The sequence below is a fragment of the Stomoxys calcitrans genome, chromosome 4, assembly GCF_963082655.1.
Source record: "Stomoxys calcitrans chromosome 4, idStoCalc2.1, whole genome shotgun sequence".
Lineage (NCBI taxonomy): Eukaryota > Metazoa > Arthropoda > Insecta > Diptera > Muscidae > Stomoxys > Stomoxys calcitrans.
The window spans coordinates 171,323,918-171,348,718 of record NC_081555.1 but is presented as its reverse complement, the minus strand read 5'-3'; the positions used below and the strand labels follow the sequence as shown (position 1 = coordinate 171,348,718).

At 38.1% G+C, this 24,801-nt stretch overlaps 1 protein-coding gene across 9 annotated transcripts in view; it reads left to right on the top strand.

Annotated features, from left to right (window-relative positions):
* Positions 1 to 24,801, top strand: part of LOC106085555 (neprilysin-1) — an 81,158-nt gene that overhangs the window by 13,401 nt on the left and 42,956 nt on the right. Inside the window, exon 1 of one of the 9 annotated variants that reach the window (XM_059367540.1) lies at positions 7,277 to 7,295. The exons of 5 other annotated variants lie outside the window; for them this stretch is intronic. The gene's annotated coding sequence lies outside the window, so the exon portion shown is untranslated. Of the gene's footprint in view, positions 1 to 7,276; positions 7,296 to 7,326; positions 8,151 to 8,195; positions 8,286 to 24,801 lie in introns of those variants that run through there. 3 more of the 9 variants (XM_013249864.2, XM_013249863.2, XM_013249865.2) reach the window with 3 other exon arrangements.

Genomic DNA, 24,801 nt, shown 5'->3' with positions numbered 1-24,801 from the left:
ATGGTAAGGGGCCTGCTTTTTATAGCCGAGTCCAAAAGGAGTGCAGCAGTGCTACACCTCTTTGTGGAGAAGTGTAGAATCTGGTAAACGAACGCGGTTTCGAACATGTGTTGAACTCTGAAGGGGGTCCACCCATTCAAATTATGAGCTACGAGTATAGAGGAGATATCTTAACGATGCACTTTGCGTCAGCAGAATGTACTGATACCGTCGAAAAACTCATTGGAAGCATCCACACTCCCTGGGGCACAAAGCTCGCCCTTGTGAGAAAGATGGACATCACCCAGCTCACAAAGGCGATGGTCTTTATCAAGGGTGAGGGTGGCAAATTCACGACGGAACGCATGAAGTAAGTCTAAAACAAGCAAAACCAAAATTTGGTCATGAAGAAATGGGAAGTCTTTCACAGGGAGAAGAAGTAGCAAGGAACTCTGCTTGTGGTGGGCATTGATCCAGTCTCCGTGACAAGTTTGGTAAGACTGAAGACTTCCCTATTTTTCAAAATAGGGAAGATTAGAATATTAAGTCATTGGGCGGTGCGATAACGCCTAACGTACAGGGGTCCGACGATGAGACAATAACAATGACTTTCTTATAATTGGGAAGACTAGGATAAGCAAAGATCCTTATACTAAAACATCAGGCAGTGCAGGGACGATAGACTCAAGACATCCTAACGAACAGGGACTCGACGATGGAACCATCAACGACTATCTCAAGATTTGGGAGTCTAGGATAGATAAAGATCCCAATATTGAAACATCAGGCAGTGCAGTGACAGGAAACTCTATGTAGATTAATTAACAGAGATCCGACGATGAGACCATAAACTAATCCCAAGAAGCCAATTTACTCAAGATTTGAAAGACTAGGATAGGCAAAGATGCTAATATTGGAACATTAGGGAGTGCAGGGACAGTAGCCTTCTAACGACCCGACGATGGAACCATTACCGACTTTCTTAAGATAAGAAAGACTAGGATAGGCAAAAATCCTAATATTAAAACATCACGCACTGCAGTAACAGGAAATTTAATGTAGTCTTAAGAACAGGGAGCAGACGACGAGACCATCACCCACTCCCAAAATTTCCATTTACTGGGGCACCAACGAATGAGGTCATTCAGATAAACCTCCACCGGAGCGAGACAGCTACACACGCTCTGTGTGGGAAAATCAGCAAAGGCAAGATTCATATTGCCTTAATTCAGGAACCATGGAAGGCCCGGAACAAAGTTTCTGGACTGAACCATATCAACTACCAATTATTCTGTGCTAACGCTGAAACGATAGGTAGAACCACGAAAACTTTACGGGAGGAACCGGATGGTGAGAAACCGAGGCTATTACTGAGAGGAAGTAGGAACAAGGTCAGTTTAGCATGAGGTATCATTGTGGGACTCATAGAGAAAAGTTACGGCAAGTGGGAGCATGAGTAGGGCATGTGGTAAAAATGATGAGACGTTGGAATATTCACCATTTCAACGCCCAGCTTTCGCGGCTTACAGACTCCAGCACTTGGGTGCGGCTAACTTTGGGGCATAGAATGAAAAATGATTAAGAATTTTGTGACCAGCACGGAATTCCTGACATAGATTTCTTCGGGAATACTTTTCACATATAAGGCGCACAACCAGCCGGTTACTGGTATAGGGGTATGAACATCTTGGCATGGATAGATTATAATCCGCACTGGCTTCTCAACCTAATCTACCCTACTATACAAAACCACCCAAAAAATCAAGCTTAACGAGTGAAATTTGCCAGTTTGGTGATAAATTGATCATGTCTGATATTTGACAAATGGATCGAGTTAAAACAGACCCTATTAGTCGTTTTCCCGATTTCACTTATTCAGTTTCTATAGCTGATCACTCGATTTGATTAATCGGCTATCTGATGGCCCAATTCTTATCCAATTTGGCTGGCACTTCGTATATTAGGTTTAAAGGTGACTTCTAACTTTTAAATCAATAGATAACATATTAAAGCTATCAGAGTATCTACAGAGTGTAATATTTATTCGGATTGGTAACATCTCTCTTTCAGATTTCTATTCTTACCTTCGAGATTTTAATTTTATATTCTTTTTAATATATTCCTTGCAATATGTAAACCCATCTCCGTATTTAATATCTTGGGCACCTGAAGACGGAATGATGGAATGAGATTATCCCAAGAACTTGTTGAGCGCAATCCTAGTTAAGTTGATATTACTTTTTCTTTCTATGGGATCGAGATCTTTAAAGACGCTTTTTATTTCCACCCTTTTTCTAATGCTACTTGTTCGACCACTACTATATGCATATCCATCTGCAAGGCAAACTTTATCATAAACACATACTCATATGACCTTCTTCGTTACGTACAATGTGTCATAAATTTAAAGTTATGACTTGTATGACAGTTGTGTTTGCACAATTATGCACATGTGTGTACGTGCACATGGGAGTCCTTTCTTTTGAATATGACGATTGTGCATGCACTTACTTATCGAATGCGATAGACACTCATACAAACACAGGAAGGCACAAAACACTTCGTTTTCCCTACTGAATAGGACTTTTAACTCTTCTTCTTGTTGCGTGTGTGTGAGAGTGGGTGAGTATGGAAAGTCTCCAGCCAACACCATTAAAGAAAGAAGAATAATAAAAAAGCATCAACCATTGAAGACAATGGCAACATAACTACGACAGCAAAGAGAACAGCATAGCACACAACACACATACTATCATCCATTGTAGTTATAACACTCGCTCACTCATTCAGGCAGTCAGTCAGACACACACAATCACATTGAATATAGGACAACAACTTGTTGAAATGTTGAAATTCATTGAAAGAAAAAATAAAGCAAACAAACTCTATGCCCCCCGGTGGGGAGGGGGAGAGGGAGAAAAGGCTCGGCGCAAACTTTCACAATTGTATGCGGCAACAACAACATTTCATTTACGAGCAGCAAACACATGAACAACATACCCTTTCATATGTAGGTAGGATTGTATATATGTATGTCGTACCTACAATGGCAGTCTATCTTATGTGAGTTAGTTGGAGTAGAGCAAGCACGCAAAGCCAGCGAAACCTTTTCTAATGTAAAGAAATTTTGACATCGTTTAATTTTTTCTTGAACAAACCAAAGTGAGCCAAACAGCCAAGCCAAATGCATGGATACCAACAACAATTTCGTTGTATACGAAGACATGCGCAACTCAACAAAATTCCCAAGGCTCGCATACAATCACAGAGATTTATAAGGAATTAGGGTTGCCATCGCAACTGTTAAGAGAATAAAAAAACGGGTAAAGATAAATTAATAAAAAAAATATTATTATAATAAAAAATTGAAAAAAAAACCCTGCACAAAAACATTGAAAATTTAAAAAAAAAGCATTAAAGGTCATAGAAAAAATTTTGCGAACTATAATAAATTTTAAGCTTTATTTGGACTATATATGAGCAGATTGGTTTTTGTGGGAGCTACATCAAATATATCCCCGACAATTGACAATCCTAACCGATTTACATTAATGAGAAGTATTTGTGTCAACCTTGATGGTATAGCCTTTCCCATTTGAAAGTTAGTGTTCTTTCAACAGACGATGAAAATAACAAGTAAAAGCGTGCTAAGTTCGGCCGGGCCGAATCTTGGGAACCCACCACCATGGATTCTGCTAAAAAAATTTAAAAAAAAAATTTAGTTGAAGGGCACAATTATATTCTACATACCAAACTTCTGTCAAACCAGCAAAAATGAAATCTTCTAGGAACCGAACAAGGATGATCGAGAGATCGGTTTATATGGAAGCTATATCCGGTTATAGGCCGATTTGAATCGTACTTGGCTGTTGTTAAAAGTCATAACAGAACACATCGGACAAAAATTGGGGCTTCCAAGGGCTGAGGAAGTCAAATCGGGAGATCGGTTTATAGGGTAGCCAAATCGGACAAAAATTGCTGCTTCTAAGGGCTCAAGAAATCAAACCGGGAGATCGGTTTATGTGGCCGCTATATCAGGTTATAGACCGATTTAAACCGTACAGTTTTTGGAAGTCGTAACAGAACACTACATGCAAAATTTCAGCCAAATCGGACAAAAATTGCGTCTTCCAGGGGCTCAAGAAGTCAAATCAGGAGATCGGTTTATGTGGGAGATATAAATAAATCGGAACCAATATGGCCCAGTTGCAAATCTCCAACGATCTACATCGGTATAAAGTATTTGTGCAAAATTTCAATCGGCAAGCTTTATGCGTTCGACCGCTATCGTGATTTCGACAGACGGACGGACGGACATGGCTACATCGACCCAGAACGCCAAGACGATCAAGAATCTATATACGTTATGGGGTCTCAGACGAATATTTCGAAGAGTTACAAACGGTATAAAAAAAAATTCATAATGATTTAAAAAAAGACAATGCTATGAAATGTTTACAATTCCCACACGCCATAAACACTGTGGAACAAATAACATAAGTCACTGCGAAAAATTTCAGCGAAAACGGATTATAAATGCAGCCTTTACAGGACCAAGTATTTAAATCGAGAGATTGGTCTATACGACAACTTTATACAAATCTGAACAGATCTGGGCCAAATTGAAGAGGGATGTCGAAGGGCCTAACACAACTCACTGTCCCAACTTTCGCCGAAATCGGACAATGGGCCCAAGACCGTATATCGAGAGATCGGCTATATGGTAGCTATGTTCATATCTGAACCGATCTGGGCCAAATTGAAAAAGGATTTCGAAGGGAACAACACAACTCACTGTCCCAAATTTTGTCAAAATCGGACAAGAAATGTGCATTTTATTTGCCCAAATCCTTAATTCAAGATATCGGTCTATATGGCAGCTATATCCAAATCTGAGTCGATCTTGCAGAAAAATGAAGAGAAGCCTAACACAACTCATTGTCCCAAATTTCGGCGACATCGGACAGTAAATGAGCCTTTTATGGGCGTAAGACATTAAATCGAGAGATCGGTCTAAATGGCAGCTATATTCAAATCTGAACCGATCTGGGCCAAATTGAGTCGAAGAGCCTTACATAACTCACTATCCCAAATTTCGGCGAAATTAGGCAATAAATGCGACTTTTATGGGATCAGTCTGTATGGCAGCTATATTCAAATCTGAACCGATCACGGCCAAATTGAAAAAGGATGTCGAGAAGCCTTACACAACTCAGACAATCAGACAATAAATGCGCCTTTTATGGGCCCAAGACCTTAAATCGATGGATCGGTCTAAATGGCAGCTATATCCAAATCTATACCGATATGAGCCAAATTGAAGAAGGGTTTCAGCAAAATCGGGTAATAAATGTGGCTTTTATGGGCCTAAGAACTTTAATCGGCGGATCGGTCTATATGGGGGCTATATCACAATATTGTCCGATCTATATCAAGATATAGTCCGATTTGCTTTTCAGCTCAATATCTCTATTTGTAATGACTGTAGCGTGATTTCAACAGACGGACGGACATGTCTAGATCGTCTTAGATTTTTACGACGCTCAAGAATATATATACTTTATAGGGTCGGAAATGGATATTTCGATGTGTTGCAAACGGAATGACAAAATGAAAATACCCCCATCCTTCGGTGGTGGGTATAATAACAGGAAAAAATGCATAGACTATGAAAGAAGAGGCATAAAGAGAACCACATATATCGGTTTTTTGAAAGTTTACAACGTAAAGTAACCAAACAAGAGGAGAGAAGTTTCCCAATTCTGGAAATTTTTATTCGAACTATTCGTTCTAAGATAACTTGTAATCCTTCCATTTAAGGTGTATTCGGCAATATTATTGAAAGGGCTGAGAGCCACATTATTTTAGAACAATTTAACCCTCAACCGAAATATTAAACGCACATTTTTGTTTTCATTTTTAAAAAAGCTTTAAAAACTCATTTAAAATGATTTTGTGGCTGATTAAAATATTCTACAAAAATGTTCGCTATGAAATTCTACTACAGATCTCTGAATATAGCAAAATCCGAAAGTTAACCTGAATCAGTCGCTTTGCAACTTTACAGGGAAACTCGGTGTTTTTATGTAGTATAGTTCCCGAGAAATCGGGAACTATACGAAAGACACTACGTATAGTTAATATAAAAAATAAAATTGAATATATATATGCTTATTTGAAATTAAAATACATATTTTATATTAATGTTTTTTACATTTTTTCGGAAACAAAATGTTTCCGTGGCATATTTTATGAAAATGTGTACTAAAAATACCACAGACAACTTTTTGAAAAAATTATTATTTCTATATTATTCTGTAGAGTCAGAGCACTCCGCAAAAATTGGTTTTTCAATATAAGCTAGTAACATTTTTACCAAGTAACTGATGCGAAAACGCAACACCTGTCGAAAATGGGTTAAGGAAAATGAGTGCTTTCCGATTCAAGTTTTTAGCTCAATGATAAGGGACCTCATTCTGATACCCGAGTCCGGACGGTGTGCCACAATGCTACACCTCTTTAGGAAAAAGCTTTTACATGGCAGAGTACCTCACAAATGTCGCCAGCATTAGGAGGCGATAACCACCACAGAAAATATTTTCTCATGTTCTCTCCAGGATTCGAACCTATGTGTTCAGCATCATAGATAGACGTGGTAACCTCTGCGCTATGGTGGCCTTCACATAAGTACCGCCAACTATATATGCATAAAAAACAAGGACCATCAATTTTGGTAAATTTGGTATTTTTCTGAACTCGTTGCATAGTGGTCCAAAAAATCCTCAAAATAGAATGATGCCAATGAAGGAAATGTTCCAAATCCAATTTCACTAGGGGTTACCGAATAAAATCTGTCTGAAGGTGTTGCATTTATTATTAAAATATTAGAGAGAGTTTGGGCATATTAAACATGCATCAACACTTTTAGTTTTTTATACGGTTTAGAGTATTTTGCAACATAAACTTAAGTTTCTATTAGGTATATAATTTAATTTAGTACAAATGATTGTTTTTAATGAAGGTCAGTTCGCATTCTAAGTGAGACAAACAACAGTTAACAGTTTATCCTGTGATTTTCGAAAAACTTGAATTTTGTTCTATAGTGTAATATACGCCATAGATGGCAACCCTTTGACATTCAACTTAACTGACAACTCTGTAGCGACTAAAAAGGATTTTACTAACTAGCAAGCAGCAAAATGTGTTTACCGCCGGTCACATTGGCTAAATGTTCGAATTGAAATTTCAGTTAGAACTTGCAACTCATACGAAACGGTACCTTCTCTAACAAAGCGCGGTGTATGGGAATAAAATAAGTGCGCCAGAAGCTCCTACAACGCTTCACAAGTTTTTTTTTATTATATTTGATTCCATTAAATGCCATAATAAACAAATAAACAAACAAATAAAACTAGAAAAATTAAAAAAAAAATAAAAACTAACATTAGTAGTAATAAACTCAAACAATCAATAAAGAGCTTTTGTCATTCATTCGCCTCTGCATTATCGTGGCCGTATCTGATATCAAACGAGAATCATAAATTGTTTTTATTAAATGGCTGTGGTGCTCCAAACCATATTTTATTTGCCAAATCTCCTTGCAAGCAACAAAAGAAATGAAATAAAAACAACAAAAAACAACTATAACTACAACAACAATAACTAATTCAAACGATATTAACTGGATTTTCGGGTTCACATGCGAAAAACCCCCCCAAAAAGCAGCATAAGCACGCACCTAACCAAAACACACAAACACATTTGCCCACACACATCGTATCATCACATCATCCAAGCGAAACCAAACAAACCGAATTCTGAATGAGTTGAGTGCGTGCATACCTTGCGTTTGCATTCTTGCTTAGTTGTGTGTATGTGTGTGTGAGTGCGTGCCGCCAATTAAGAGAATTTGCTCAAAACCACCGACGACCAAACAGTTGGGGCTTACAAACGTGTTTTGTGTGACAGGCCCCCTGTTGTGTGCAGCGTTGGCACTCATCACCAGCTGAACTCCAAAGAACCAGCAACCAACAACAAAAAGAACAACAACAACAAGAACGATTGCACAGTAAGAACAACATCAACGACCACAGCAATAGCAGTAGCAGAGACCGCATTATCAATTGCAATACGCTGTTGTGGTGATTTGAAAATTCAAAAATAACAGAAATGTGCGAACAGTTTCATAAACCCAAATTTATAATTGATGTTGGTGCACAGTGGGGTATTTGTTTGGTAGAAAATGAAAATTAAGAGAATTCTAGTGAAAATAAACGATGTATTGCGGAGTGATTAAGTAATTTGAAGTATGTGACTATTGCTTTGCTGGTTTAGACGATATTAAAAATATAACATTGGCAATAACTACAAAAGACATATAAAAAGGTTTTTTTTACAGTAATTCAGTGTCAGAAAAATATTTTTGTGACCAACTAAACCAAATAATGTAGTAAGCGTAGGTCGGATAAGATAACTTGTACACCCAGCTGTACAGAATTACTGAAATATGGAAACTAAGAGGCCGCAGTGTTGAGGTTAGCATGTCCGCCTATGACGCTGAACACCTGGGTTCAAATGCCGGCATGAACACAAAAAAAAAATTTTTCAGCAGTGGTTATTCCCTTGCAAATGTTAACGATATTTGTAAGGTATTTAGCTATGTTAAAACTTCTATAACAAGACACCACTAAGCGACACGCCGTACAGTGGGATGCGAAAAAATTAGTGGAAAAAGTCTGCCTTCTTTAACGGATAAAGATATATTCACGGAATTTTATATGGTTATAACTGAGGTACTATCCAGACTATGTGCAAATTTTCAGGGCCCTACAAAATCTTGTTCGGACTGCCAAAAGTGCATTCATGATCAGATTTTCAATATTTCCGATTTTCTATTTTTAATTGGATAAAGCACAAATTTTGCTATATTTTCTATATGCTAAGGTTTAATTCTTCATTCAATAGTTATGTGATTTGCAAATGCAAATTTGCCCATGAACATTCCATTAAGGAACATGGGTAAACTTCGCACAAATCAATAAGTGCTGTCCGATTCAGTTTTAAGCTCAATGACAAGGGACCTCCTTTTTATAAACGAGTCCGAACGGCGTGCTGCAGAGCGACACCTCTTTGGGGAGAAGTTTTTATATGGCAAAGTACCTCATAAATGTCATCAGTATTAGGAGGGGATAACCACCGCTGAAAAATTTTCTGATTTTTCTGCCAGGATTCAAACTCAGGAGTTTAGTGTCATAGGCGGACATGCTAACTTCTGCACTACGGTGGCCTCTATGTGATTTACAGACCAAAAACTGTGACAAAAGCTAATTTTTGGAATTTTTTGGTCAAAGTAGGTAATTTCATTTTTTCGTCTCTATAAACAAAATAGGATCTAAAGCTCTAAAGCTAAAGGATGATACCAACACAACAAGATATGCTCTTATATATGACAGTGTTGGTTCCATAGATGTGTATACAATAATTAAGTCTAGTTAACAATTAAATTATAAAAATTAAAGCAATATATATTGTAATTAAAAATATTAAAATTAAAAAAAAATAGATTTGAAAGATTCTGAAAGTTGTAAAATTGCTTATGCGTTGAATGTTCGAAGGAAGGTTGTTCCAGAGACGTATTGTTGCAATGAAGAATTGTCTCTCTGAGTTCAGGCAGTTTATTCTCGGTGGTATAATTTTCAGTCGTCTATTAAATCATGCAAATTTTAGATGAGTTAAACGGGTATATCCCAGGTTCTTTTGTTTTGGATAATTTTGTGAAGCAGAATGAGACTTCTAATATTTGGATAATTTTTAAAGGATACATTAAAAACTTGTAGCGCAAATTGTGAAATACTTTCATGACGTTTTCTATTAAAGATGTATCTGGCAATGTCATTGAAGGCAACAGTAAGTCTGCCATTATCTTCAAAATCACAGTTGTAGAAAACTTCGCAGCCATATATGAGAGTGGGAATCAGATATGATTTCGCAAGCCGCATGCGGATTTTAAATAGTGTAGAGAGACGAATTGCCCACAGTTTACGCAGCATTCCATACACTTTGCCAAGAGTTTTACTGATGTGATTATTCCACGTTAAATTTCAGTTAAAAAAAAATAAACCCATGTTACAAGCAGTTTCAACTCGTGGTATTGAAGTGTTATTAAGATGTACAATTAAATAATCCAAAATAGTTAGTTTACGTCTATGAATTACGAGTAGTTTCGACTTTGATGGGTTAATGCAAAGTTTGTTATGTTTTGCCCAGTCATAAACTTGATTCAAATCATAGTTTATATCAGATACACATTTTTGAATATCGCTTATTTTTGTATCAATATATAGCTGCAGATCATCAGCATACATAGTTAGAACATCCGGAAGATCACTTATGTAAATGAAGAACAGTTGAGGGCCAAGAATGGATCCTTGGGGAACGCCTTCGGATAGTTCAAGTAGACTGGAGCAACGACTTTCAGTTTCTACCGCTTGTGTTCTTTGTGACATATATGATAACATAAGTTTACATGCGATATGAGAAAAATTAAACAGTTTTTGCAGTTTTAATATCAGAATATGATGATCAACTGTATCAAATGCTTTACTGTGGTCCAAAAGAAGTAAGAACGACACCATTTTGTCATCAATGCTTTGGCGAAGGTTTTCACTAACATCTAACAAAGCGGTGCAGCAGCTTCTTTTCTTCCGGTATCCAGATTTTCTGTGAGATAGTAAGTCATTCTCAGTTAGAAAATTACTAATTTGATCAGACATAATGCGTTCCAAAGCTTTAGACAAGAAATATAGTATAGCTATGGGGCGGTACTCTCTATTTGCTTTAGGAATAGGTAAAATCTTTGCGATTTTCCACTCAGCTGGAAAAATCGATTTAGTCAATATAGAGTTGAAAATGTAAGTTATATAGGGTATTAAGTCAGGTAGTAATAGCCTCAGAAAGCATGGATCAATTTCATCTAATCCCATAACATTTAGATTTAATTTTGTGAATACTTTCGAAAACCTCATTCCCATCTACACAGCGGAAAGTAAATGTATTCTCAATGGATGGAGTGCATAGCTGTTCATATATGTCCGAAATTGGTTCCACAGGTTCAATTGAAATTTTTATAATTTGTGTTGACTTTAGTAGAAGATATGTGAAGTACAATATTGGAATTTTTTTTACGAAAAACTTTAAAAACCCTTCGAGTTCTCAAAACGCAAATCTGAAACCCCCAGATTGATGAAAGATTTTTGTTACCCCAGGTGAACCCTAAATATATGAAAAAAATTTTAGAGACCTCAATACTTGAATGGTGCGTTTGTGGTCTCTACGGTGTAGCCTTTTGTATACGTATTTTAGCCACATTACTTGATGGAAATACCTAAAATGCCCATTCTGGGGAAAAATGTTTGCAAAATCAGCATTTTTTAGCAAAATTACTGTAGAGATCTCAATCCCTGGATGGCGCAAAACTGACCTGATTTTGTAAGCCAGACTCGTAATCTACTCCCGAATACCTTTCATTTGAGCCCCATACTGATATGAATGTTCAATTTGTTTGCTTGGTGGAGTTTTGGGGTTAGGGAGACTTCCTGGGTACTTGAACCCAATTTTTAATGCCATATTCGAAATATACTATTATACAATACCTTTCATTTGATATACGTATTTTCTCGATCGGTACACTTTTGATTTTGGGTGGTGTTTTTGGGATAAGTGGGAGGGTCCGCCCCCCTTCCGATATCAAAAAATTATATAGCCTATGTTTTCTTCCACACCAAACTATACAATCTGTGAAAATTTCAAGATAATCGGTTCAGCTGTTTTTGATTAAACAATGTCTGTGTGTCTGTCCGTCCGCCTCATCAAAAATTGGGATATTGAGCTGAAATTCGGTACAGATACGTCTTTTTGATGTACGCTGGTTAAGTTCTTGAACGGGCCAAATCGGACCATATTTGTTTTGTATTATAGACCGGTTTGCCGATAAAGGGTCTAATGCCCATAATGCTAAATGCTTCATTTTTTATCCGATTACGCTGAAATTTGAAACAGTGGGTTATTTTAAGCCTCCCGACATCTGACTTAAATATGGTTCAGATCGGACTATATTTAGATATAGCTGCCATATGGACCGATCGCGCGATAAAGGGTCTGAAACCCATAAAGCTTTATTTCTTATCCGATTTCGATGAAATTTGAAATAGTGCGTAGTTTTAGGCCTCCCAACATACGATCTAAATATAGTTCAGATCGGACTATATTTAGATATAGCTGCCATATAGACCGATCCGCCGATAAGGGGCCTGAAGCCCATAAAAGCTTTATTTATTACCCGATTTTGGTGAATTTGAAACAGTGAGTTGTTTTGAGCCTCCCAATATTCGGCATTAATATGGTTCAAATCGGACTTTATTTAGATATAGCTGCCATATAGACCGATATGCCGATAAAGGCAGAGCCTTAAAATCTTTACTTTATATCTGTTTTCGATGAAATTTGAGTTGTTTTAAGCCTCCCGGCATCCGCCACATATATAGTAAATACCGGAATGTATTTAGATATTGCTGTCATATAGACCAATATGCCGATTTATGGTCTGAAGCCCATAAAAGCTTTATTTCGAAATTTTAAATAGTGAGTTTAAACCTCCCGACATCCGACGTAGACTAATTGTCTGAAAATGTCACTGAACATGATTGAACAGTGTCTTATATTTATTAGACCACTCAATGTCCGTGTCGAATTTGGGTGCTTAAATTATCCAAGTTTCACCGGATTTTGACAAAAGGGGATTTACGTATATATACCCGAGGTGGTGGGTATGCAAAGTTCGGTCCGGCCGAACTTAATGCCTTTAATGTTTTTATTTCTTTGTGATTTTTCGAACATTTCCAGCTCCAGATCAAATTCAATGCTTTCTATTTAAAGAAAGCAAAGAAATTATAAAAGTTGGACAAGTGTGTGCTGTTTATCAAAACACTTTGACTGGTCTGGTGGATCGCGATTTCTGATACATCGTGTATCATTATCAACACCTTTGTCAAATCGATTAAGGTGCCCTACATACTATTGAACACGATGTAGAGCACGCCTTTGTTTCGAAACAGGGATCAATAAGTAAGAGAGAAGAAAACCTTACTTTCCACTATTCCGTTTCAAACTGATCATCAATGCTAAGAACAACAAACACATCAATACTGCCAAATTCTTTTTGTTGTGCACTTGAACATTCTTTGAATGTCGCTGTGAGTGTTTTTTGTGCTTAGGCCGCATTGACCTATAGCACAGCGACGGGCCGGTTAGTTTGGTTTGAGTGTTTGCGCTTTCCTATTTGGAGTTTTTAAAACTTTCAGGGGACCCTCTCCCTTACCCCAAAAGTACTACCCAAAAATAAAAGTGGACCGATCGGGACAATATGGGACTCAAATGAAAGGAGTAGAATACGAATATCATATTAAAAATTGGGTCCAAGTAACTAGGGGGCCGCCCAAAACCCCCTAAAATAGGTTTTTTGGACGATCATGACAATATGGGACTCAAATAAAAGGTATTCGGGAGTAGATTGCGAATATGGTCAGGAAGGAGAAAATGCCTGTATAATTTGTTGATTTCGGAAGGGGGCGGACCCTCCCCCTTTATCCAAAAGCACCACCCAAAATCAAAAGCGAACCCATCGGGACAATATGGGTATCAAATGAAAGTTTTTGAAAACAGAATACGAATATGGTATTAAAATTTGGGTCTTAGTACCCATCGGGCCGACCCAACCCCAAAAATTCCCCCAAACGCACATATTGGACGTTCATGTCAATATGGGCCTCAAATGGGAGTAGATTACGAATCTGGCCTACAAAATCCGATCGAAGTATAGGGGTAACCCTACCCCCCGAAAAACACCTTATGACTGTATGGGACACGGTTTTTTTGTTTGTTTTTGTTTGTCCGTAGAATCAAAAACGGCTGAATCGATTTTCTTAAAATTTTCACAGATTGTGTATGTTTGTCTGGAAGGAAACATAGGCTCCCCAACCCAAAAACTCCTCTTAACGGATATTTTCGACATTCATGTCAATATGGGCCTCAAATGAAAAGTATTCGACAGTAGATTACAAATATGGCATAAAAAATAGGTTAAAGTAATGGGGCCATGTCTATATGGGACTCAAATGAAAGGTATTTGGGAGTAGATTACGAATATGACACTAAAATTTGTGTTCAAGTCTAGGTGGCGCTTTTCCTTCCAAACAGTTTGATTGTCCCATTATAACAATATGGGACTTAAATGAAAAATATTTGAGAGTAGAAAACGAATTTGAAATCCAATTTTGGAGCCCAAAGCACCCCTTAAACTGAACTTCATTTCCGATTATGGCAATATGGAGCTCAAATCAACGGTATTTGGAAGTAAGGAACGGCAAAGTGCCGGTGGCCGCCCCAGCCCCAACATGGCAATATTGGGCTCACATTAAATGGATTTGGGAGCACGAATTTGATATCCATATTTGAGTCGAAATGTCTGAGTGCCATTCCTGCCCTAAAAAGCACTTCTCATTACCCTAATTTTCAAAAACACCAGATCTCGGAGATTGGTAATGCGATTCGTTCGAAATTTTTTTTGCACTCTCACAGTCAAAATAAAGCATGGTTTCTGTTGTTGGGGTCGGGTGCCACGGGGGCGGTCTAAAACCCCCCAAATGGGTATATAGATCAATCACGACAATATAGAGCTTAAGCGAAATGTAAAATTCGAAATTTTGCCCATGAACATTCCACCAAGGAACAGGGGCAAACTTCTCACAAATCAATGAGTGCAGTACGATTCAAGTTTAAGCTCAATGATAAGGGGCCTCCTCTTTATAGCCGAGTCCGAACGGCGAGCCGCAGTGCGACACCTCTTTGGAGAGAAGTTTTACATGGCATAGAACCTCACAAATGTCGCCAGCATTAGAAGGGGAAAACCACCGCTGAAATTTTTTTTCTGATGGTTTTCTGAAGGCGGTCCGCGTCATAGACAGGCTAACCTCTGCGCTACGGTGGCTTGAGAGAAAAAAACGAATTTGATATCCAATTGAAGAGCCGAAAACACCTTCCTATTATATAAAAGCTATTTGATGTTTAAATTGATTGATTTTCAAATAAAGTCAAAATAAAGCATGGTTTCTGTTGTTGGGGTCGGGTGCCACGGGGGCGGTCTAAAACCCCCCAAATGGGTATATAGATCAATCACGACAATATAGAGCTTAAGCGAAATGTAAAATTCGAAATTTTGCCCATGAACATTCCACCAAGGAACAGGGGCAAACTTCTCACAAATCAATGAGTGCAGTACGATTCAAGTTTAAGCTCAATGATAAGGGGCCTCCTCTTTATAGCCGAGTCCGAACGGCGAGCCGCAGTGCGACACCTCTTTGGAGAGAAGTTTTACATGGCATAGAACCTCACAAATGTCGCCAGCATTAGAAGGGGAAAACCACCGCTGAAATTTTTTTCTGATGGTTTTCTGAAGGCGGTCAGCGTCATAGACAGGCTAACCTCTGCGCTACGGTGGCTTGAGAGAAAAAAACGAATTTGATATCCAATTGAAGAGCCGAAAACACCTTCCTATTATATAAAAGCTATTTGATGTTTAAATTGATTGATTTTCGGGAAATTGATACTCATTTTCGGGACAAAGTCCCTGGCGTCCACCCCACTCTCAAACAGAATTTTTTTACCGATCATGCTATTATGGGGCTCATTTAAAACGTATTTGAAAGTAGAGTACGAAGCGTATATTTGCATTTAGAACCAAGTGTCTCCCTAAAACTCAAAAGAAAGGTATTTGGAAGTGGAGTAAAAATTTACCCAGGAGCCGAGAAGGGTCACACTTCTCACACATCATGGAAAGCTTTCCGATTCAAGTTTAAACTCAAAGATTTTAGGACTTTTTTTTATAGCCGAGTGCGAATGGCGTGCCGCTGTGCAACACCTCTTTGGGGAGAATTTTTTACATGACCATGCATGGCAAATGTAAGAGGGGATCACCACCGCTTTAAATTTTGTCCAATGTCATCGCCAGGATCTGTACGGAGGCTTTCAGCGTTATAGGCGGACATAGGCTACAGTGGCACGAATTCGATATACACATTCAGGGCAAAGTGTCCCCACCCTAAAAAAATATTAGAGAGTTAAAGAAGGCGTAGCGAAGCGGACCCGGTTCGGCTAGTATGTATATAAGAAAGCAAAACTACTATAAAAGAATCCCTCATGTACTTGAAGTGCCATAACTAAAATCAATTGATTTTGCAAAAAAAGCTGCCAACCGTCATTTACATTCAAAGAGCAAAAAAAGAAAATTAAAACAAGAAAAAATGCGTTAAGTTCGGCCGGGCCGAACTTTGGATACCCACCACCTTGGGTATATATGTAAACCACCTTTGAACAAAATCCAGTGAAAATTTAATACCTTATGTCCCATAGCAGTTATATCGAAATATGATCCGATTTGGACCAAATACTAATAAGTACAAGTCATTGTTCAATTATGTATCACAAAATATTGGTCTTTTTAGCAGCTATGTCTAAAAATAAACCGATCTGAACCATATACAACATGGATGTCGAAAAGCCTAACATAAGTCAATGTGTAAAATTTCAGTTAAATCGGATTATAAATGCGTCTTTTTTGGGGCCAAGAATTTAAATCGAGATATCGGTCTATATGGCAGCTATATCCAAATCTTGATCGATCTGAATGAAATTGAAAAAGGATGTCGAAGGGCCCAACACTACTTACTGTCCCAAATTGCGGCGACATCGGACAATAAAGGATCGGTCTATATGACAGCTATATCCAAATCTGGACCGATCTGTGCCAAATTGACGAAGGATGTCGAAGGGCCTAACACAACTCACTGTCTCAAATTTCGGCGACAACGGATAATAAATGCGCCTTGTATGGGCAAAAAACTGAAAATCGAGAGATCCGTCTATATTGCAGCTATATCCAAATTTAGACCGATCTGGGCCAAATTGACGAAGTATTTCGAGGAGCCTAACACAGCTCACTGTCTTAAATTTCAGTAAACGTGGATAATAAATGTGGCTTTTATGGGCCTACGACCCTAAATCGGAGGATCGGTCTATATGGCAGCTATATCCGAATCTGGACCGATTTGAGCCAAATTGACGAAGGATGTCGAAGGGCTTAACACAACTCACTGTCCCAAATTTCAGCAAAATCGGATAATAAATGTGGCTTTTATGGGCCTAAGACCCTAAATCGGCCGATCGGTCTATATGGGGGCTATATCAAGATATAGTCCGATATAGCCCATCTTCGAACTTAACATGCTTATGGACAAAAAAAGAATCTGTGCAAAGTTTCAGCTCAATATCTCTATTTTTAAAGGCTGTATCGTGATTTTAACAGACAGACGGACGGACATGTCTAGATCGTCTTAGATTTTTACGCTGATCAAGAATATATATACTTTATAGGGTCGGAAATGGATATTTCGATGTGTTGCAAACGGAATGACAAAATGAATATACCCTCATCCTTCGATGGTGGGTATAAAAAAGTATATTCGATTAAAGTTCATTCTAAGTTTTATTAAAAATGCATTTACTTTCTTTTAAAAAATCCGCAATTACTTTTTGGGCAACCCAATAATCAAATATTTTTTCTTTGAATGACGTCTGAAAAATAGCTACTTCTGAAATTAAGTAAAAAAAATTTGCTATTATTAATAATTTTTTTTTAATTTCAAATTTCCACTTAGCGCTTCTGTCTAATGTATACACATTTTAAACAATAGAAACATTGCCATTTCTAGCAGTAATTTTCTAATTGACGTTGCAAATTTAACACCTCAATGTAAACTACGTAAATACTAAACTCTGCTCTTGTTGGAGGATCTGTAGGTCAGTAATCACAACGGTCTTATTAACACAAAATGCAAATATTCACAAATTCCCACAATCCCAAGCGGACAATAAAAAAAAAACCAAACCAACACACGTTGGCTTTATACAAATATTTGTTCGAATGCGTGTGTAATGGGCCACGTAAATATAGCTCTCTTTTCAATGAAGAATTCAATATCATTGTACCTTTAGGGCGTCACAGAAAAATAAAATGTGGACAGATATACAACGACATGTAACCATTAATAATAGACATGTAACCAATAATAAAATGAATTGCCATATAGACCGATCTCTCGATTTAAGGTTTTGCAGGCATAGAAGGCACATTTATTGTCCGATTTCGCCGAAATTTGGGACAGTGAGTTGTGTTAGGCCACTCAACATTTTTCTGCAACTTGTCCGTAATCGGTCCAGATTTGAATATAGCTGACATATAGACCGATATCTCGATTTAAAGTCTTGGTCCTATAAAAGGCGCATGTATATCCGACTTTACTGAAATTTGACACAGTGACTTATGTTAGGCGTTTCGACATCCGTGTCGTTTATGGTTCAGATCGGTTTATTTTTAGATATAACTACTAAAAAGATCAATACTTTGAGCTCTATTTAAATAAAAACAAGTAAAAAGGCGTAATGTTCGTTATGAACTTTGGAGACTGATCTGGCGATTTAGGGTCTTAAACCCGTAAAAATATCATGTTTCGTCCAGTTTCGCTGAAATTTGAAATAGAAACCGGCTTCAAACCGAATAAGGCCCATATCGGACCATATTTTCACATAGCTGCCATTAAGACCGATATGTCAGTTTAGGGTCTTGAGCACGTAACAGGCGCATTTATCATTCGATTACTATGAAATTAGAAAAAGTGAGTTGTTTTAAGCCTCCCGACTTCCGACTCAAATATGGTTCAGATCGGACCATATTCAGATATAGCTGTCACATAGACCGATCTCTTGATTTAAGCCCATAAAAGCCGGAATCATTATCCGATTTCGCCAATATTTCAAAATAGTAGTTTGACTAAAGCTTCCCAATATCCGACTCAAATATGGTTCATATCGGACTATATTCAGATATAGCTGCCATATAGAGCGATCTGCGGATTACGGATTTTGAGCCCATAAAATCTGCATTAATAACACGATTTCGCTGAAACTTAAAACAGTGAGTTGTGTTAAGCCTTCCGTCATCACACCTAAATATGGTCCAGATCGGACAATATTTAGATAAAGCTGTCATATAAACCGATCTGCCGATTGAGGGTCTTAGGCCCATAAAAGCCGCAATTATTATCTGATTTCGCTACAATTTGTAATAGTGTGTTGTTTTAAGCTTCCCGACATCCGATTCAAATATGGTTCAGATCGGACTATATTTAGATATAGCTGCGATAAAAACAGATCTGCTGATTTAGGGTCTTAAGCCCATAAATGCCGCAATTATTATCCGATTTCGCTGAAATTTGAAAAAGTGAGTTGATTAAAGCTTTTCGATACGACCATTAAATGGTCCAGATCAGACTTTATTTATAGACTGATCTTCCCAATTAGGGTCTTAATCCCCTAAAAAGCGGATTTGTTGCTCGGTTTCGCTGAAACTGTTACTTGTATAAGAGTTCTCGGGACCTGTATCAAATATGATCCAGACCAGCCGCCATTTGCATATTATTATGGATATGGGAGTAGAGTTATTATAAAAGAGGATGGCTAATTTATCCATGGTGGTGGGTATCCAAAGTTCATCACGGCCGAACTTAAAACCTTTTTACTTGTTTCAAATTACATTACTTCAATGATTTTCTTAGATGTTTTTATTTTTTTATACCCATCACCATATGATGGGGGTATACTAATCTAGTCATTCCGTTTGTAACATCTCGAAATACTGATCTAGAACCCCATAAAGTATATATATTTTGATCGTCTCGACATCCTGAGTTGATTGAGCCATGTCCGTCTGTCGAAATCACGATAGCGGTCGAACGCGTAAAGCTAGCCACTTGAAATTTTGCACAGTTACTTAATATTGAAGTAGGTTGTTGGGGATTGCAAATGGACCACAGCGGTTCAGATATGGGTATAGCACCCATATAAACCGATCTTCCGTTTTGACTTCTTGAGCCCCTGCAAGCCACAATTTTCATCCGATTTTGCAGAAATTTTGCACATTGTGTTATGTTATGACTTGCAACAACTGTGCCAAGTACACTTTAAATCGGTCTATAACCTGATGTAGCTTCCATATAAACCGATCTCCCGATTTGACTTCTTGAGCCCCTGCAAGCCACAACTTTCATCCGATTTGGCTGAAATTTTGCACATACTGTTATGTTATGACTTGCAACAATTGTGCCAAGTACAGTTTAAATCGGTCTATAACCTGATGTAGCTTCCATATAAACCGATCTACCGATTTGACTTCTTGCACCCCTGGAAGCCGCAATTTTCATCCGAGTTGGCTGAAATTTTGCACATTGTGTTATGTTATGACTTGCAACAACTGTGCCAAGTACAGTTTAAATCGGTCTATAACCTGATGTAGCTTTTATATAAACCGATCTCCCGTTTTGACTTCTTGAGCCCCTGCAAGCCACAATTTTCATCCGATTTTGCAGAAATTTTGCACATTGTGTTATGTTATGACTTGCAACAACTGTGCCAAGTACACTTTAAATCGGTCTATAACCTGATGTAGCTTCCATATAAACCGATCTCCCGATTTGAATTCTTGAGCCCCTGCAATCCACAATTTTTATCCGATTTGGCTGAAATTTTGCACATAGCGTTTCGTTATGACTTCCAACAACCGTGCCAAGTGCACTTTAAATCGGTCTATAACCTAATATAGCTTCCATATAAACTGATCTCCCGAATTGACTTCTTGAGCCCCTGGAAGCCGCAATTTTTGTCCGATTTGGCTGAATCGATCGATAACCAGATATAGCTCCCATATATTAGCAGAATCCATAGTGGTGGGTTGCCAAGATTCAGCCAGGCCGAACATAGCACGCTTTTGCTTGTCTTTTTTTGTGACCGTTAACCTTTGTTTATATTGACATTTTTCTTTCTCAATCAAAAAAGTGCCTTCTCAGGTGGTAAAAATGTTTTAAATTTCATATACAATCATGCAACAAAGTCTCAAGTGATAGGTGACAAACATAAGTTCCATCTTAACGCACTCACTTTACCATCTTACATACATATACATATATGAAATGACATTTCGAATGTGTTTCAACCTCCTGTGCATTTCTCATGTCATGTCAATACAAAACTAATACTATTACGTGAGAAATGCAATAGCTATTTTAGCATAAGCTAAAGTGCAAATAAGTATAAATAACAAAAGTGTAAAAACACTTAAATACTTTCCTAGGTGATTATAACAAAATAACTGTAGCCATGGAAAGTTCATCCAACTTCAATTTTAAATATGGTATTTATGTTTCATTGTTTCTCTTTATATAGTAAATCCAAAGTCTCATATAAGTTAGTTAAGCCAATTGTTATTTCATCAGCATCCTTTAATAACATGCATCATCAACTTAGCACATCAATACTTAATACTTGCAACATGTTTTGATGGCAAAAGAATTTGCTGTTATTATTCCTTTGAATACAATTTCACTCAACATGGCCACCATTTCTATTGGATTTCAAGGAATGCCTGTCTCACTTGCTTCCACCCTCCACACAAACACCCAATATTAAGTTGAACAGCAGAAGCAGGTGTACTCACTTCTATGTGAGTACGAGTACCTGCAAGAATCCTTACAAACACGTGGACTATGTTGTTTCGTTGTGTCAACCTAATGGGGTCATCGAGAATTAACACAGTACGTTTGTTTGTAGATAGTTGCCCACAGGAATGTGTCTGTGTGTATGTGCATGTGTTACTGAGTGTTGCTTCTTGGGTCCACTATAATGTTGTTATATGAAGGAACAAACAAGTATGTATATTAGGTTGAATTGATTTCGATTGAGCTTTAAATTTAAATATTTTCCACGTGCAGTTTACAACTAACTAACATTTGAATTGTATATTGTATGGTCATTAACAAATATTAACATTTATTTGTTGCGACACTTGACAAAACAGTTGACCACATATGTTAATAGAATAGTTAACCTCCACAATTTTCAATCAAATCAACATTGAAAACATCCGAGCTTACGTGAGATTAATTGCTTAACAAACTCGCTTTCTTATAGGTTTATGATGATAAGTGACGTAGATCCAATTTTTCCATATTTAGAAAAAACAAGTATTGGGTTGCCTAAAAAGTAATTGCGGATTTTTTAAAAGAAAGTAAATGCTTTTTTAATAAAACTTAGAATGAACTTTAATCAAATATATAATTGCCATTTTGTTCGATAACCTTTTGCCATCTTCCTGGCAAGTTTAGTATTCCACGCTCATAGAACTTCTGGCCTTTATCTGCAAAAAACTGAACCAATAGCGATTTTATAGCCTCATCATTGCCGAAAGTTTTACCATTTAAGGAGTTCAGCAATGTAACAGCTGATAACTGACAGAAGAAAGAATGCAATTACAGAGTCACAAGCCGTTGAAAAAATTTGTCAACGCCGACTATATGAAAAATCCGCAATTACTTTTTAGGCAACCCAATAAGATCGTGCTAAGTTCGGCCGAGCCGAATCTTATATGCCCTCCACCATGGATCGCATTTTTCGAGTTCTTTGCGCGGTATCTCTTTTTAGGCAAACAAATAATACTGAATAAGAACTGTTGTGCTAATGGAGCTATACCAAGTTATATTCCGAATCTGCCAAATCGGATGAAAATTGCGACCTCTAGAGGCTCAAGAAGTCAAGAACGGTTTATATGGCATCTATATCAGATTATGTACCTATTTGCGCCATACTTAGTATAATTGTTGGAAGTCATAACAAAATACTTCATGCAAAATGTCAGCCAAATCGGATGAGAATTTCGCCTTCCAGCTGCTCAAGATATCAAGATCCAAGATCGGTTTATATGACAGCTATACCAAGTTATGAACCGATTTAAATCATACTTAGAACAGTTGTTGGAAGTGATACCAAAACACCACGTGCAAAATTACAGCCAAATTGGAAAGGAATTGCGCCTCTAAAAGCTGGAGAAGTCGAGACCCAAGTTCGGCATATATAGGCAGCTATAATCCTAACGTTGCAGTCCATTAAACTACTGAGGCGTAACTAAGTATTGGTCCAATCACGCTCATATAGAGCCAGTGGACTTTCTTCGGATTCATGCCCTATTTCGAGCCTACGGCCCATTGCACAGTGCCAACATCTGTGAAACTTCTAGGTACGTTCCTGAATGAGACACTTCCAATTCAGTTTCCTATCCAAAATTGCACCTAAGTATTTGGCCTTTCCAGGTATCGAAATCGTTCTAAGGAAAGTGGTGCGTCAAATTGGCCCACCTTCGTCTTTCTCGTGAACAAGCAGATTTCAGTATTCTCTGGGTTTACATTGAGACCCCTAGGTCTAGCCGTCTAGTCGTGTACCATCTGCAATAACTTTTCGGGCCATCTGGATAGCTGGCTCGGATCTTTAGAAGTATTATAACGTCGTCTGCATAGCAGACGGGTTCAAATCCCTCCTCAGCCAGCATTCGTAATAGGTTGTTGTTGTAGGAGTGTGTTGAACACTGAGGCGGCACCCCTTGCCGATGGAGAACTCCATCGGGTCAATCCGGTACGTACAAGCGGCTGCCATGGGATTGTAATAGGTCATTTATGGTGGTTGTTGTTGTTGTAGTTGCAGCGTGTGGTACACTGAGGCGGCAGCCCTTGCCAATGAAGGAATTCATCGGGTCAATCCGGTACATACAACCGGCTGCCATGGGATTGGTGGTCACCCATTGCAGTGGCTATAAAATGGCCTCCTGTGGCGTGCCTTGTGCCACTTTCTCCCTCATATGTATGTCATGGGATACACAACTTATCCACCTGTTCCTTAGCATATGGTTTATCCAGTCTCTAAGGACGGGGTCCACCCAATCCAGGTCTAAGGATTGGATCAGTGTGTCGGTCCGCACATTGTTAAAAGCCGCCTCGATGTCAATGCATATTAGTACAAATTATATTTGTTTACCCTCCACCATAGGATGAGGGGTATACTAATTTCGTCATTCCGTTTGTAACACCTCGAAATATGCGTCTAAGACCCCATAAAGTATATATTTCTGATCGTCATGGCATTTTAAGTAGATCTAGCCATGTCCGTCAGTCTGTCGGAAGCACGCTAACTTTCGAAGGAGTAAAGCTAGCCGCTTGAATTCTTCACAAATACTTCTTATTAGTGTAGGTCGATTGGGATTGTAAATGGGCCAAATCGGTTCATGTTTTGATATAGCTGCCATACAAACTGATCTTGGGTCTTGACTTCTTGAGCTTCTAGTGTGCGCAATTCTTATCCGATGTGGCTAAAATTTTGCACTAAGTTTTCTGGTATGACTCCCAACAAGTGTGTCACATATGGTCTAAATCGGTTTAAAATCTGATATAGCTGCCATATAAACCGACCTTGCCATATAAACGACCCCCGCAATTCCTATCCGATTTGACTGAAATTTTGCATGATATGTTTTGATATGACTTCCAACAACTGGACTAAGTATGGTTTAAATCGGTCTATAACCTGCTATAGCTGCCATATAAACCGATCTTGGGTCTTGACTTCTTGAGCTTCTAGAGTGCGCAATTCTTATCCGATTAACCGATTCTTATCCGATAAACCGATCTCCCGATTAGACTTCCTATCCGATTTGACTGAAATTTTGCATGATATATTTTGATATGACTTCCAACAACTGGGCTTAGTATGGGTCTTGACTTCTTGAGCTTCTAGAGGGCGCAGTTCTAATCCGATTTGACCAAAATTTTGCGCGAA